This window comes from Calypte anna, chromosome 4 (assembly GCF_003957555.1).
Source record: "Calypte anna isolate BGI_N300 chromosome 4, bCalAnn1_v1.p, whole genome shotgun sequence".
In the NCBI taxonomy this organism is placed as follows: Eukaryota; Metazoa; Chordata; class Aves; order Apodiformes; family Trochilidae; genus Calypte; species Calypte anna.
Genome location: NC_044247.1, coordinates 7,523,730 through 7,537,601, shown reverse-complemented (window position 1 = coordinate 7,537,601; position 13,872 = coordinate 7,523,730).

The window sequence follows — 13,872 nt, the reverse complement described above, 5'->3', positions numbered from 1 at the left end:
AACCAGAATAGAATTATTCTGCATGTTTCTCAGGCTGACTTTTTTCAGCCTGAAGCTGACTTTCTTCCATTATCCTCCACCCTCCCCCATAATAGGACATAAATTCTGTGTATATCTGTGTATACCCCCCCTTATGGAACCACCCCATTATATCTAATTCTGGACTGAGAAAGCTGTGTAAATACAAAGGCATTTTGTGTCCTTGGTGCCACAAAAGTCCTAGAATGCTCTGGAATGTCTCAGCATGACAATGATGTTACATGCTGGCATATAGAAGAACACAAGCTTGTGGCATTTCTATTTTTTTCCTTTTTCCTTTAAATCCCACCTGCCCTATAAAACCCCCTGCAAATTGGCATTGAAGAAAATATTACAAGATGCTCTTGTACAAGACTTCTGTACAGGTTCTGAGAAGTTCTCAAGGAGCAGCTGCCTTTGAGACAACTGATTTTTTTCAGAGGTTGCCTGTTGATTTGTAATAATTTTTTAAATCCCCCATTAGCTTTCCTGAAAACCTGACCTTTGTAGATATTTTTCCCCCCCAAAAGGACGCATAACCAACAAATTACCATCTTCAAAATTTCCTATATTAATATTATAAAATACTTTATTTGCACTATTATGCTCACTTTGACCCTGTCCCCATTGCTAGCTCTTCTTTCTCTGTACTCTTTCTTTGGTTGCCTATGACATTGTGAATTCTCCATAAGGTTATTTTTCTGAGCAGTCTTCCTCAGTTTTGGTGACTGTGAGAACTCTGCCATGGGTAGGTAAATCTGGTTTGCTTGTATCCTCTCCAAGGACTGAGGAATAAACCTGAGTGGCCAATGCTTGCATCCCTGTTTAGTGCCTTGTACTCCCATCTTGCCCTGTACCCACCTCTCATTGTCTGCTGAATGCAAATGTGTTTGGAGCTGATTTGGCACAACTTTAATTTACAGCAGGGATGTGCTTAATGATGGGCTATAATGCAAACTTTCTCTATGTTTATAAAATTAAAAGAAAATAATAATTTTCAGCATATTGCATCTGCTGCTGTTTTATGGAGATGTTATAACAATTTTCTGCAGCTCCATTTAACACAGAAGTGAAAAATGAAAACACAGTTTATTAATTTAGAAGGTTGAACTTTAAAGAGATTTTTGCCCTGCTGTAGAAATGGCATTGCAAAGAAGAACTTAGAGTAGAAACCAGTAAAAATAAACAAAACAATAATAAGTTGTTCCTATTCAGGAGGAAGAAGTTGCTTTGCCTTTTAGAGAAATAAAAGGAGAGAAGAAAAAGTAAACTTAAAAATGCTTTGAAAACTGGTAGCAACACATTCATATTTGCAGTTCTCTTCAGGGAACAAGTTTTTGGTTTGGTGTTTGGTTTTTTTTTCTTGTGTTGGAAGGCAACTGCCTCAAACTTGTAACATGAGGCAGCTTAATTGGTATTAATGCAGTATTAAAATAGAGTATTAAAAATTAAGCTGTATTGACAGAAATGTGTTTATTATCTGCTCTGGAGGAAAACTCCTTTGTATCTAACCAATGTCTCTAAACTTTTGTTTGTTTGTTTGTTTGACCCATCAGCTGCTTTCTGTAAGGAAATTGGATCCAGAAATAGATCACAACTGAAGGCAGCTTTCAGGAAGCTGCAGCTCAAACACAAATGTTTTGTTTTGTCAATTGTCTCATGAATGCAACTGCATAATGTCTGCATGTGTTGCATTTCTGGTGTAAAGGAGACTCTAGAAACAGAACTTTTGGACTTGATTTATTAACTTGTAATTCCCTGCTCTGTATTTCAGTGGTCCTGTCACCACGTGCATGACAGGCAGGATGCTCACACTGTCAGACAAGCACGATCTCAAACCTTCCCAAGCTTGTCTCCCATTAAGAGATCTTGAAATGGCAGCTTTGTTGAGCAACTTACAACTGTCCCACTTTGTCAAATAGTTATTGACATCAGAAATGTGTTGTACCAATACATACTTCAGGGAGTGACTACATCAGACATCACTGACCAAAACCACACGTGCACACATGGTTCAGATGAGCTCAGAGGCACTGCCCTCAGCAGTGGGGTATCAGGATGGAACACGGATACAGGATGTCTGTAATGAAGAGCCACTGATGTAGCACCCCACAGCTGTCCTTATCTTGCCTTCCATCAGGTGTAAAGATAGGGGAAAATGGAAGGTTGAAGAAGAGAGCTGGAAAGGTCTGATCTTCCTTATACTGATAGGAAGAAAAGATGAGTGAAAGTTTTATTGGAAAGAGAGCCTGATCCTAATAGATTCATATCTGTATGTTCTGTGTGTAGGAGGATGGATTTTGTGATTATTACAACCTATTAGAACTAAAACTAGAAGTCAGATTTAGGTGAAGGAAAGATTTGTAAATCCTATTTATCCTAACATAACTCAGAGGGCTCAATTCATGGGTTAAATTGTTGATAGTCCTGTCTTGTAAGCAGAAATGATAACTGAACTGTTTAATATAATGGATAAATTTCATACCTCTAATCCATGTTAAGTGATGGTATCAGGAGATAAAGCCAATATTATAGGTTTTCTGAATATATTCCATCTTGAGTGGCCATCCATTTTGTAGAATAATTTCTGACGTTAATTTGCATTCTTATTTCTTTATTGAAACAGATTAATACATCTTAGACCATAAGTTTTGCTGTGGACAGCTGTAGACTTCTCCATGCGTAGGGAAATTAAAATATTTTACAATGAAAAAGAGTAATCTCTCCAATAGAACTTACAAAATGGGGCAGATCCTATGAAAAGCCAACATTGTCTTCTGAGATAGAGCAGTATCTCATCTGTTTTTCATCTGTGAAGTTAGAGTCTTATTTTTTGCCTTTGTCCTTCACTCCATATCTCTATTCTAAAGATCCAACAAAAATACTAATACTCCCTGGCAGCATAAGCAGGTCACAACTCAAATGAGCTCTGAATATTGTTCCCAAGGGAACCAAGAACTATGTCACACTTGCTCAATTTCAACATACATATATTCAGAAATTTTGGAAGTGAGGATATACATAGAAAGTTATATTCCTAATGCAGTCAAATATGATGAAATATTTTATTATATGACAGCTCAGCTTGAAATGCTTGCTTGAAAGGGAAAGGGCTTATTTACAGATGTTGGAGAGGGGTAGAAGTAGAAGAAAAATCATACTATTAAGATAGAAATATTCAATACTAGATGAAAATAAGAATGCAGTATAAACTTTAATTATGAGCACAGATGGACAGTTTAAAAAATACGATTGTAGGTTCTCTAGAGAGAAGTCTGGAAAATAAATTATGTCAGGAAGCATAACACTATCTTCTGTATGGTTGTGATCTTTATGTTAAGTGGATGCTAGTGAGAAATTCTGTTTAATGGTGGGATTTCAAGAATCTGTATTGTGTAGTGTGCACAAACAGAAAAGAGCATTACAGAAAGTTCTGTGTTTACAAAAAAAGTCATGAATGCAGTTGCCTGGGGCAACAAAATGTTTTTTCTGACTAATTTAGCTGCATTAGAGCTCTGGAGAGCTGAGCTCCTGCTGCTGTAGAGGGAAAGGTCAACATATAGGAAAGTGGCCTTTTTCCAGTTCTGGGATGGCTGCTGCTGAGGAGCCAGGGGCTTTGTTAAAACCCTCTGCTTGCCTTGGGGATGATCAGAACAAGTCAGACCCTGAAGTTCTCCCTCCCAGTCTCACCCAGTTTCTCCCATCCCTCCTGTAGCAGGAGCTGCCTTTCCCCAGCCAACCCTGTTTTTGGAGCAGCAAAACTCAGTTTTGTTTATGCAGTGAAAAGATTTTAGCCAGCAGCAGGAACTGCCTGCTCAGGTGGTTGCTTGTCACAAAATTAGCCATTATTTAACTTTGCTCTCAAGAGTCACTGTAGTGTTTATCAGTGTGTTCATATCTGTCAAACTGCTTTGACTACCTCAGTTCTTGAGCAGTGTCTTTACTAGGCTGATGTGCTGGGTTTTTTTTACTTCATATCTGATTCGTAAATCAGTATTATTTTTTCCAGCTTGGCAATTGGTTGCAAAGACCTCTTTGGGGGGGACACCTGAAAAACTGGTATGGGAAAATTTTAATAACTAAAATAAGACCCCACACATTTTACGATACAATTCTCTACATAGATAAAGGAAATAAATATTTGGTAAACAATAGCAAACCAACATGAGTGAAAAATCTGTGGTTCTTGCAGCTCTGTGTGTTACATAGAAGGAGGGGTGACTCCATCCTGTATATGCTCATTCCCAATTTAACAGTAGAGTAGATAATGGCATAAAATACTGCACTACATTGGATCCGTAGCTTTCAATGTTAAAGTAGCATTGGTGCTGACTTAGGATTTTATTTTCATCAAGGTAAAAGTCTTCCCGTCTCCAAATGCCTTTTGAATGGGCTCACAGTATCAACAGAACCCTTTAAAAAGCAGCGTGCTGGTCATATGCCCAGGTACATGTGGTTTCTGAGGTAACTGAATGCTTCCCACTCTTTTTGATAAACTTTCTTGCAATGTATTTACACAGTTTGAATAGAGTGAAGGTAAGTGCTTATCTTGCTACAATTTGGGAAGCTGAAAGGTTTGTGACGTGCCATTTACTAGAAGTGAAAAGTATTTCAGTGACAAAGTCACTGGGCAACAGCATGGGTGCTCAAGAGGACAGACTTTGAAAGGAAAAATCACGTAATTACTGCTTGTTGCCCAAAATGAAAATATGAACAGAAAGACATCTGGATTGCATCTCTGCAGCCCTCTGTATCACCACTTTTTGATGTCTGCTGCAAGCCTTCTCTGTTTGTAGAGCTTGAAGTAGCTTAGAATCTTTTCTGCCAAAGTCACATCCCAATAAAGAGTATGTAAAAGGCAATTACATTTCCCATTACACCAAATCAAGTCTGTTCTCAGGATACTTTTAACAAGGAACTTCTAAATTATTTTTTGTTGTTGTTGCTGTGTTTTTTGGGGTTTTTAGTTGTTTTCCTTGTAGATGTGTGGGGTTTTTTTATGGTGGCAGAACATGAGAGATGCTTTGGTATTATTAAGCAAATAATTTAGCTAATGTAGCAGAAAGCTAATGCTTTCACTGTCTTATGAAGATGCTCAGCAAGCTTTTATAGAACTTAGAGGAAAATGTACATTTTCATGTATGCTGTTACCTTGCTTTTACTGAAATCAATGTCATTTTTCATGGGAGTACCCCTTGGCCATAAAAAATGATGAGAATAAGGCATAAACAGCTTTGGAGATCATTGTCTTTCACTCTTGTGTTATCCTTATCACAAAATACTCACACCAACACTTTTGTGTTCCTGGACACTGAATGAAAACTATTTAACACTGTTACAAAACAAGTCAGCTCTTCTGGTCAGCTGGTCCTCCAGATCACATTTGCAATAATCCTTGCTCTGCTTTACACGTATGAATAAACAAATATAAATTTTTGATTACTGCCTGTGCTCACAAAACAGGTTTTGAAAGCAATGTATCCAACTTCTACAGCAGATTCCCACTACCTTCTGTTTGAGATTCTGTGCATATACTGGTAACTTCAAACAGTGTTTGATGAATTGTAGTAGGGATACTTTCCAAGTGGGTCATTATTTTCTTTCTTTTTAGAGAAGCTTTAGACTGCAGCTCTAGATGGCTTTTCTTGGCCTTTTTTATGGAGCTTCTTACGATAATTTTTCTATTGCCAGTTGGGAAGATCTGTAAAATTGCCCAGAATTATGAAGGGTTGAATAAATATACTGTGTTTAATTTTGATCTTATGAGAATGAAGCCATTAAACAAAGTTGTTTCCAAATATTACATTAACTTCTAGCTTCCATCTTGAGGCCAAGATGTACTAATGGTGCTTTTAAATAGAAACAATTAAAAATACACACAATGTTTTGCATGATACAGAAAGGGAGTAAGAGGGAAGAAATGTCCTTTTTTTCTTTAACCCATAAAGAAACTCATGCCAATGTAAAAATCTTTCGTGAAGCACAATCGAATTAATACTGCTGGCAATCAAAACTGAAGTGATAAGATAAAATAAGGCACACAGATGTCAGAACTGAATTTTCTCACTCTGAGCTCTGCATCTCAAGAATAGTTTGTAAGTAATGGATTGCATTAGTGGGAGAGAAGAATTTGCCTGCCTTATGCTATAAAGATTAGTGTAGAGATTTTTATAGCTGAAATGGGATTCTTTGAATTTAAAGTGGAGAGAGGACAGTGACTAATAGGATGTGGAATATGCCTTTAAGACTTTGAGAACAGGAGGAAGAACAGAAGACAAAAATGTTGAATAAAAGGAACAGGTAAAAAAGAGAAATTACTACAAGTGGAAATGGAGATAAGTTTCCATATTGTGTGTAAATGTTGTGTGGAATGTTTTAAATTTGTAGCAGATAAATAGAAGTAAACTGGCTGAAGCTGACTGAAACCCTGCACTGTTAGAATGAGGGGAGTGCCACTCACTTTGGTGCTGTTTTACATTTCTGCTGAGTTCTTATTTTCTATTTTTTAAAAAGCACTGAGTGTTAAGGCAATTAAAAAAAAAATCAGCTTATGCATTATTGGTGTATTTTTGACATGGTATTTCCAAAGAAAGCTTTGAGAACATGATCCAAAAACCAGAAGAATCGTGTTGAACCACTGGAGTTGAGAGAAGCAAACTTGGGCTTTTTTTTAGATTTTGTAATGCAAATGGCCAAAAATATACTGGAGAAAGGGAGAGGGATATCTGAGAGGCTGAAGACATAGAGTACTCTTCCATGCATACACCTAAGGAAATACTAGGGATAAATGATTGACAACAGATGGGAAAAAATGCACATTTTTTTCTCTTTGGTCTCCAAGAGCTTTTTCATTGTGGGTATTTCTTGGAATATGGTATTTTGATGAACAGGGAAACATATTTTGGTCATTGAGGTGCCTGTTGAAGGCATTACTTGTTTTGTTTTCCATATCTCCTCCTGTTCTGCTCTACCTTGCTGCTTCTGTGCTGGGCAGCAGAGGCTGTTGCTGCCCAGGCACGCTGGTTTGTTACGGAATCCAGGAGAAAGTGGTTTTCCTGCCCTTGGTGTTCTCAAACATGTTAAACAGCAGTTCTCAACAGGGAAGAACCTAAGAGCAAATAAAGCACAGATAATATTGGGGCAAAAAAACTCCACTCATGTGCTTACAGAAGAACGGATCCAATGTCAGAATCACTTTGTGAGCTGGGGTCACTTCACAGCACAGTGGGAGTCCCAGTTCTGGCTCTGTTTTCTCATGGTTCAGTTGTCCAAGTCAGGAGGACAGAACATATTCATAAGCAGAGCAGCTTGTTTTCTACAGTGAAGAAGATTAATCAGTAGCATTGCAATACAAGCAACTAATGCTTGCTTAACATCAGTATTCACAAACAATATCTGTCAAACCTATGCAAAAGAAGTGGTAAGGAAGCAGTCAGTGATGTACAGTCCCAACACTGAGTCACCAATGTAAATGGGATATGGCATAGAGAATGGCACAGACTGAGATAAATGAGAAGTGGTGCTGCAGCATGAACATCCTCACACAAGCCTGATATGATGCTTTGTTTTTTAGGGACTGATTCAGCTCCTGCCACAGGCAAGAGGAGCACTAAAGGCTTGCCTGAATTTTTTTTTTTTTTGTAATTGCTTAGTAAATCTGTGGGTTGCTGCAGAGGGTGGGATTGCAATTTACAATTATTCGCCTATCCTGGGATGCATGTACTGTGTCACTTTAAGGACAGAACTGGATCTTGTGACTATTAAAAAAAAACATGCAGGGAAAATAATAGCTCAAATAATATCAGAAGGTGCGAAATAGCTGCACTTGCTATTTTATGAATACAGAAATGAACACTAGAAATATTTTCTTGAGTGCTGAGTGCAGGTGCTATATGAGTGCTTTTATTGGTTAAATCTGTATATATGAAAAATGTTTTAGTCTCATACCTTTCATTAATCTGGCTCTATATTTTTGCAAACAACACTGAACATCAGAGAAGCAAGATGCCTACTAAGATCATATTATAAATTCTCATCGTATTTTTTCTTTTTTTTTTATTGCTTCCTTACTTGGCTTGACATTTTCATGTGAATAAAGTATAGTACCAACATCAAGTTGTTCTCACACAGGTTTGCAAAGGAAAAAAAAGTCATTCAATAAACATGATGAAAAGCTGGAAGAAAATACTGGAAGCTGAGCTACAGATGGAATTGATTTTGTGGGGGTTTTTTCCCCCACCTGTTCTTATTCAGAAATATGTTTTGGTTATTTCGAAGAAAACTAAGCTGCAGATTTGCCAATACCTCCAGTAGTGACTGGTGTAATGCATTATTTCTGGGTGTATGAGATTATTTTAGTACTCAGGCTAAGGTGAAATGAAGAAACTTTTAGTGTACCTTTTAATTGCCTTTAAACGGTGGAGTGATTTTTGTTGTTGTTCTTGTTTCTAGCCTGAGAGGAGGCATCAACACAGATTCTGTCTCAGATCACAAAACCAAATCATTAAGAGTTTTCTCCTTGAACTCTTCACAGGACAACAGATCATACACAGTGCAGAAATACTAGAGTACACAGTTATTCTCATCTCTGTCCAGTTAGACTGTATTAATTGAATTTGGAAAAGCTGTCTCAGTCTAAATTGGCTGTGAATCTCTGCTTTCTTCGTCTCGCTGTGGTGTCTCAGTCTTGTCATCCCAATAATTCCTTTTCTGTTCTGTTCTAAGTATTCCTGTGTGATAGAGAAACCAAGGGTACATTGTGGAGCAGCATCTAATGCTCATCTGTATCCTGTGGATCTTCAGAACAGGATTATGAAGATTTGGAGACAGTAAATTTGCATATATAGTAACAGTTTGCAGCTCTGGTGAAGATTTGTATAAGAAGAGCCTAGGGGATAAAATATGAATAATCCAAAGTACTAATTGAAATTTCATTTATGTTAGAATATCTGGTTCAGATTGTCTTTGTACTTTGGATGGGAGAGGTTTCATTTCAGTTTAGGTTCTAAGTGTGTGGGGTGTTTTGTTGGGTTTTTTGTTTGCTTGTTTGTGGGTTGGGTTTTGTGTGTTTAAGCAACATGAAAAAGATTTTCCAGAATATGGAACAGGCTCAGCATTGTTTGTCAGTTTGCTCTTGAAATGAATATAGGCTACAAAATTTACTTTGCTCTTGAAGCTTTTAAGGGTTTAGAGTTTTAAATTTGTCCAATTGCTAATTGATGATGCATAAAATTGTACTATAAAACACTATGAATTTCCTCACAAACATTCGATCAGAATACAAACTACTTCAGAGTTTTGCTGCATAATGAATCTTATGCTGGATCTCTTTTAATCTTCTTAACAGATTTGAATAAGTGTTTTTCTCAGTTTTTCTTATCTTTTCTAGAACAACACATTTTGCTTTGATGCACAGGTACTTTCACAGCTACCTTTTATAAGTGGGTGTTTAGTGAATGTACACATCTACCTAAGCCCTATGAGAGGATATTTTTTTTTACTGCTGTTCCTTACCCTGGTATGGGTAAAATAAAAGTAGATACCATGGCCATGAATTGTTATGTCAGCTACAAATCCAGAGTAGTCTGGTGTTTCACTGGCTTATAACAGAGCAAGGTAGACCAAGAATCAGATCTACATTTGGACCCTGAGGTTCAGATATGTTGGGTTCTGTAGTGGTTGTGTTCATCTCTAATCTCTATAGACTCCATACCAGGTCAGGTTTTCTGTTGCTACTGACAAGAAAAAATTTGGATTAATTTCATTAGAACGTACTGAAAGAGAATAAGCAAACCTTAAAAGAACTTGTTTCACTGTAAAACATTAAAAAATCACTGAGTTCTGTTTATTTTTCAGGCTTTGCTTTTCATTTTTGCTCTTAACTGTATGTTGCAGAATGCTAAATGAGAGAGTCCTAAATATGATTTTCAATTTACCAGTTTCTTTTGTCCTTAGTAGATAATGGCTTAACCAGAGGTGAGAGCTTGTCAAAAATAGTAAAACAGATGTGGTGATTTCATTGACTGGAGGACACCTGTTTGGTAGCAAAAAAATGCTGAACACCTTCAAGGAACTTCCACGTTTTTGGAAAAAGAATTTATTTTAAAAGCTCTAAATTGTTCCTGACCATAGGGATTTTTTCTTTTTTTCCTTAGGAGCACCAGGATTATCTCTAAAACCAGATCCGTTCACAATGATATTACATTGATGGCAGCAGAGGTTAATGACCCCATTCAGTTTTTATGGATAAATTATAATTGCTAAAATCTTTAAACTGCTTCTGCAATGGAATTCAATATACATAGTTTAAAAACAAAAGAAAAACCTAATGTGAAGCCCTGCAGAGCTGGGAGCACAAGAAAAGCTGCCTTTTTGAGTTCAGTTTTATTGACTCTTCAAGATCATATAAGTAGAAATAGAAAATAATATCTGAGGCGTCAACCTTTGTGTAAAAATGGAAAGATTCTGTAAGAAAAGGTCATTTTAGCCTGTGCCTGAATTTGGTCATCTCAGTGTTGTTTCTGACATTAAATATCCTGAAGTTGTGCCAAATGGTGAGCTAATAAAATCTGATTAAACATTATTCCTGATCCATCTAGAATATATGTCAGGCCAAAAGTTATGCTATTTAATTGCCTGTTGATTATTTCAATCTATACCTTAAAAATCAGTAAAGAAAGGGAAATGGTTTATCATCTTTCCTTCATTATCTTTACTATGTTTTTAGAGTATCTTGCAAGTGTTGGAGTATAGCAAGTGTCTACAAGAATGAATTACTCCTTCTGTTAACATAGGGCTCATGACAACCTGCTAACCCTGGAGATTTAAGATCTGTTCTCTAACAGCTGTAAGCGGTGGCAGAAGAATGTTTCTATTCTGTTGTTCTCCATGTGCCAACTACCTCTGAAAGAAAGGGCTATTTCAGTCTGTAGAGCTAAAGTCTCTCATTGGAATTCCAGCTGGAACTTTTGTCAAAGGTTTCAGAATATATTTCTTTTATCTGTGAGCAGGGCTTTTTGATTTTTGGAGGTTTTTTGTGAGCTGTTTTTTCCATCACAGTGAAATAATTCCCTAGTTGTTGTCTAAAAACCTGCTGGGGTATGATTATAATTGTTCTGTTTACCATTTCATGTACATCTGTAAATATCTAAAACATGATTTTCCACAGCCCCACAGTGTTTGAGCTTCCTGTATTGGTCCTGACAACTTCTTTCCTAGATGTGAGGTGCCTTCCTTAAAGTCTTCTTGTGTTTTTAATGAGAACTTACTGGTTATTGATCATCTATTCATACTTTAGCCCTAATTTTTTAATAATTTGTTATTGGTTTCATTCTCCTGTTGATTGTTTTGCCATAGTAAATAGATTTTGATTTCTTTCTCTGCAGTTGTTTAATAGTCCAGGATGATATTTCTTCGAAGTCTCCATATCAGTTTTTATATCTTATCACATTTATTAGCTGTTTTTGTTTTCCTATCCTTTGTTTTTCTTTGCTTTCTTCCCTAACCTTTATCAGTGTATATGATTTACACATTTTTCAAAATTTTTCATTTCAGAGGTGAATGTTCTTGTCCTGCGTAGTTTTGCCTTTTTAAAAATATCATAATACTGTCAAGCTATTGTTAGTAATGCTTCATAATTTACATTTTAACAGTTTTTTTAGTGCTGTGCATGTGGATCAGTTCATAAGTATTCACAAATCATCACCACTGAGACACATGCGTGCAAACCTCCATAGCCCAGGAAAATATGTCAGCTGAAACATTAGCAATATGTTTAATCAGCAGTGCAGCCAGAGCTCATCTGAGTAGCAAAAATTGAAGGTCTTTGGTTGAGCAGTACATTCTGCAATGCAGAATATTTCTAAAGAATTGAAAATGTAGCCAAAAAAAAAAAAAAAAAAAAGCCCCAAACTAAATTCATGGTGAGTATTAACAAATCGTCTGAGTGAACACGGTCTGAAAATTGTATCCATAAAACAAGACTAAAAATGTTCCATCTGAACATGAGGTAAAGCTTCAATGCTGCCTGTTTGGTAAGGCTGACAGACTTCAGGAGCTGCTTTTCATATATTCACCATCCAGTTTGTACACTGAATTGGCTACTCATTATTAAAGTGACGATGGCAAAAGAGAGGGAATAGTCTTGAATGTTAGATTTACTTTCACTACAAATGATCCCTAAACTGGAAATGATTGTGGTGCATTTAGAGTCTCTCAGGACGGGTAGTATTGCCATCATATGGGTGTCATAGGCAATCAGTGTAATACCTGGTACACAAATGGTTCCCTGGTAATCTTATTCTCATGTGAACGCAGATTTCCATAAACCAAGAACTGGAAAAAAGGAAAAACAAAAACCAGAGCTAATTCTATAAACCATTTGCTAATTAAAGATCCAACTCAGGCTGCTTCACTGTCTACTTCATTGGTTTGACCTAATTTGTTCCTGAAAGAAAGACAAACAACTTCCTTCAGGGTGTTGTTTCTTTAGTGACAAAGGATCTCTGAATTCTATGTGTTCTTCGAAAAAGTTAAGGCAGCCAGGAGCTCTGGAATAATACAAGATTTATTTTGTGTACTCATATCTTCTCTAGCACTTTTTTGACGGCCAAGATAAATTCCTAAATAGGCATAGAAAATAAAAAATTACATACCACAGTCTGATGCAGTTCTGGGGTGTAGTTTAGAGGATAAGTCTTGGAAGTTTAAGTGCCACAGTGTGGCCTGTTTCTGGTGCCAGGAGCACTTGCATTACAAGTTAATTTAGAGGCTTAGCTGTTTGAAATAACATCATCATGCTGGGCTTGGAAATTTCCTCCTTCATATGAGATGTTACTGAATTTTCAAAATGCAAATAGCACTCGGAATAACCTGTCCTGTGGATTTATTGTATTTTGTCATATGTAGGCTCTCAACTAGAGCTTTCTATAGCTTTCTGTAAGAGTACTTACATTTTTGCTCATGCTGAGTCAGCAGCAGTCCAACTTCTCCAGGGGGTGAGAATGACAACTAAATTATTTATTGGCTACAGGTGTTTATAGTTCCTCATTTTACCCTAAAGCATACGAATTCCTGCTAGCAATTAAAGGTAGTTAGCGGCTTTCACACTAATGCAAACATTTGCATGCAGTAATTAGAGCTTCTTCCCATTCTCCAGTAATGAGTAAATGGAAACCTTATCTGCTACCTAGTACTTTGTAACCTTTCTAACCTGCACGATGTCACTGGTAATTGTTTCAGAAAAGCTACTCTGAAAAAAGTTGTTTTGCTTTCATGCTAAGAATTCTGAACTAGTAATGTTTTAGCTCCAAATGCATCCTCCCATGGGCTACAGAGCTCTGGGATATGTGTTAAGTTTCCTTATTGCTGCTCTTGTTTCAAGATTAGGAACCTGGCTGTGTTTTGCCCAGGAATTTGTCGTCTTTTTTTTGTGAAACAGATTGCAAAGAATCTCATAGTCATCAGTAGCTACAAAAATCTTTATGTGGATTTTGTGCAGTATGTGAGTAATACGAAAGAATCAAAGGAAAAGTAAAGAGGAGCTGCAGAAAGCAACTATTTAGAGCAAAAATAGCCATCAGTTGCTATGGAGAATTATTTCAAGAGCTATTTCTGCATACTAAACCTGTGTGGTTCTTTATCTTAAATATCTAGGGAAGAATACATTTGGTTTGATTTAATATAGTTTATTCTCAAGTGGCTGATAAGGGGCAGCAAATTCAGGTTCTCTGTCCTTTCCAAGTAACTTTTTGGTGTAACTTTATTAGTCATTTAATGTGAAACTAGAGAATTTCTGTTCAGGCTAAATGTAAGGCTGCAAATAAAGCCTTTGTGTACCCAAATTATACATTTTGT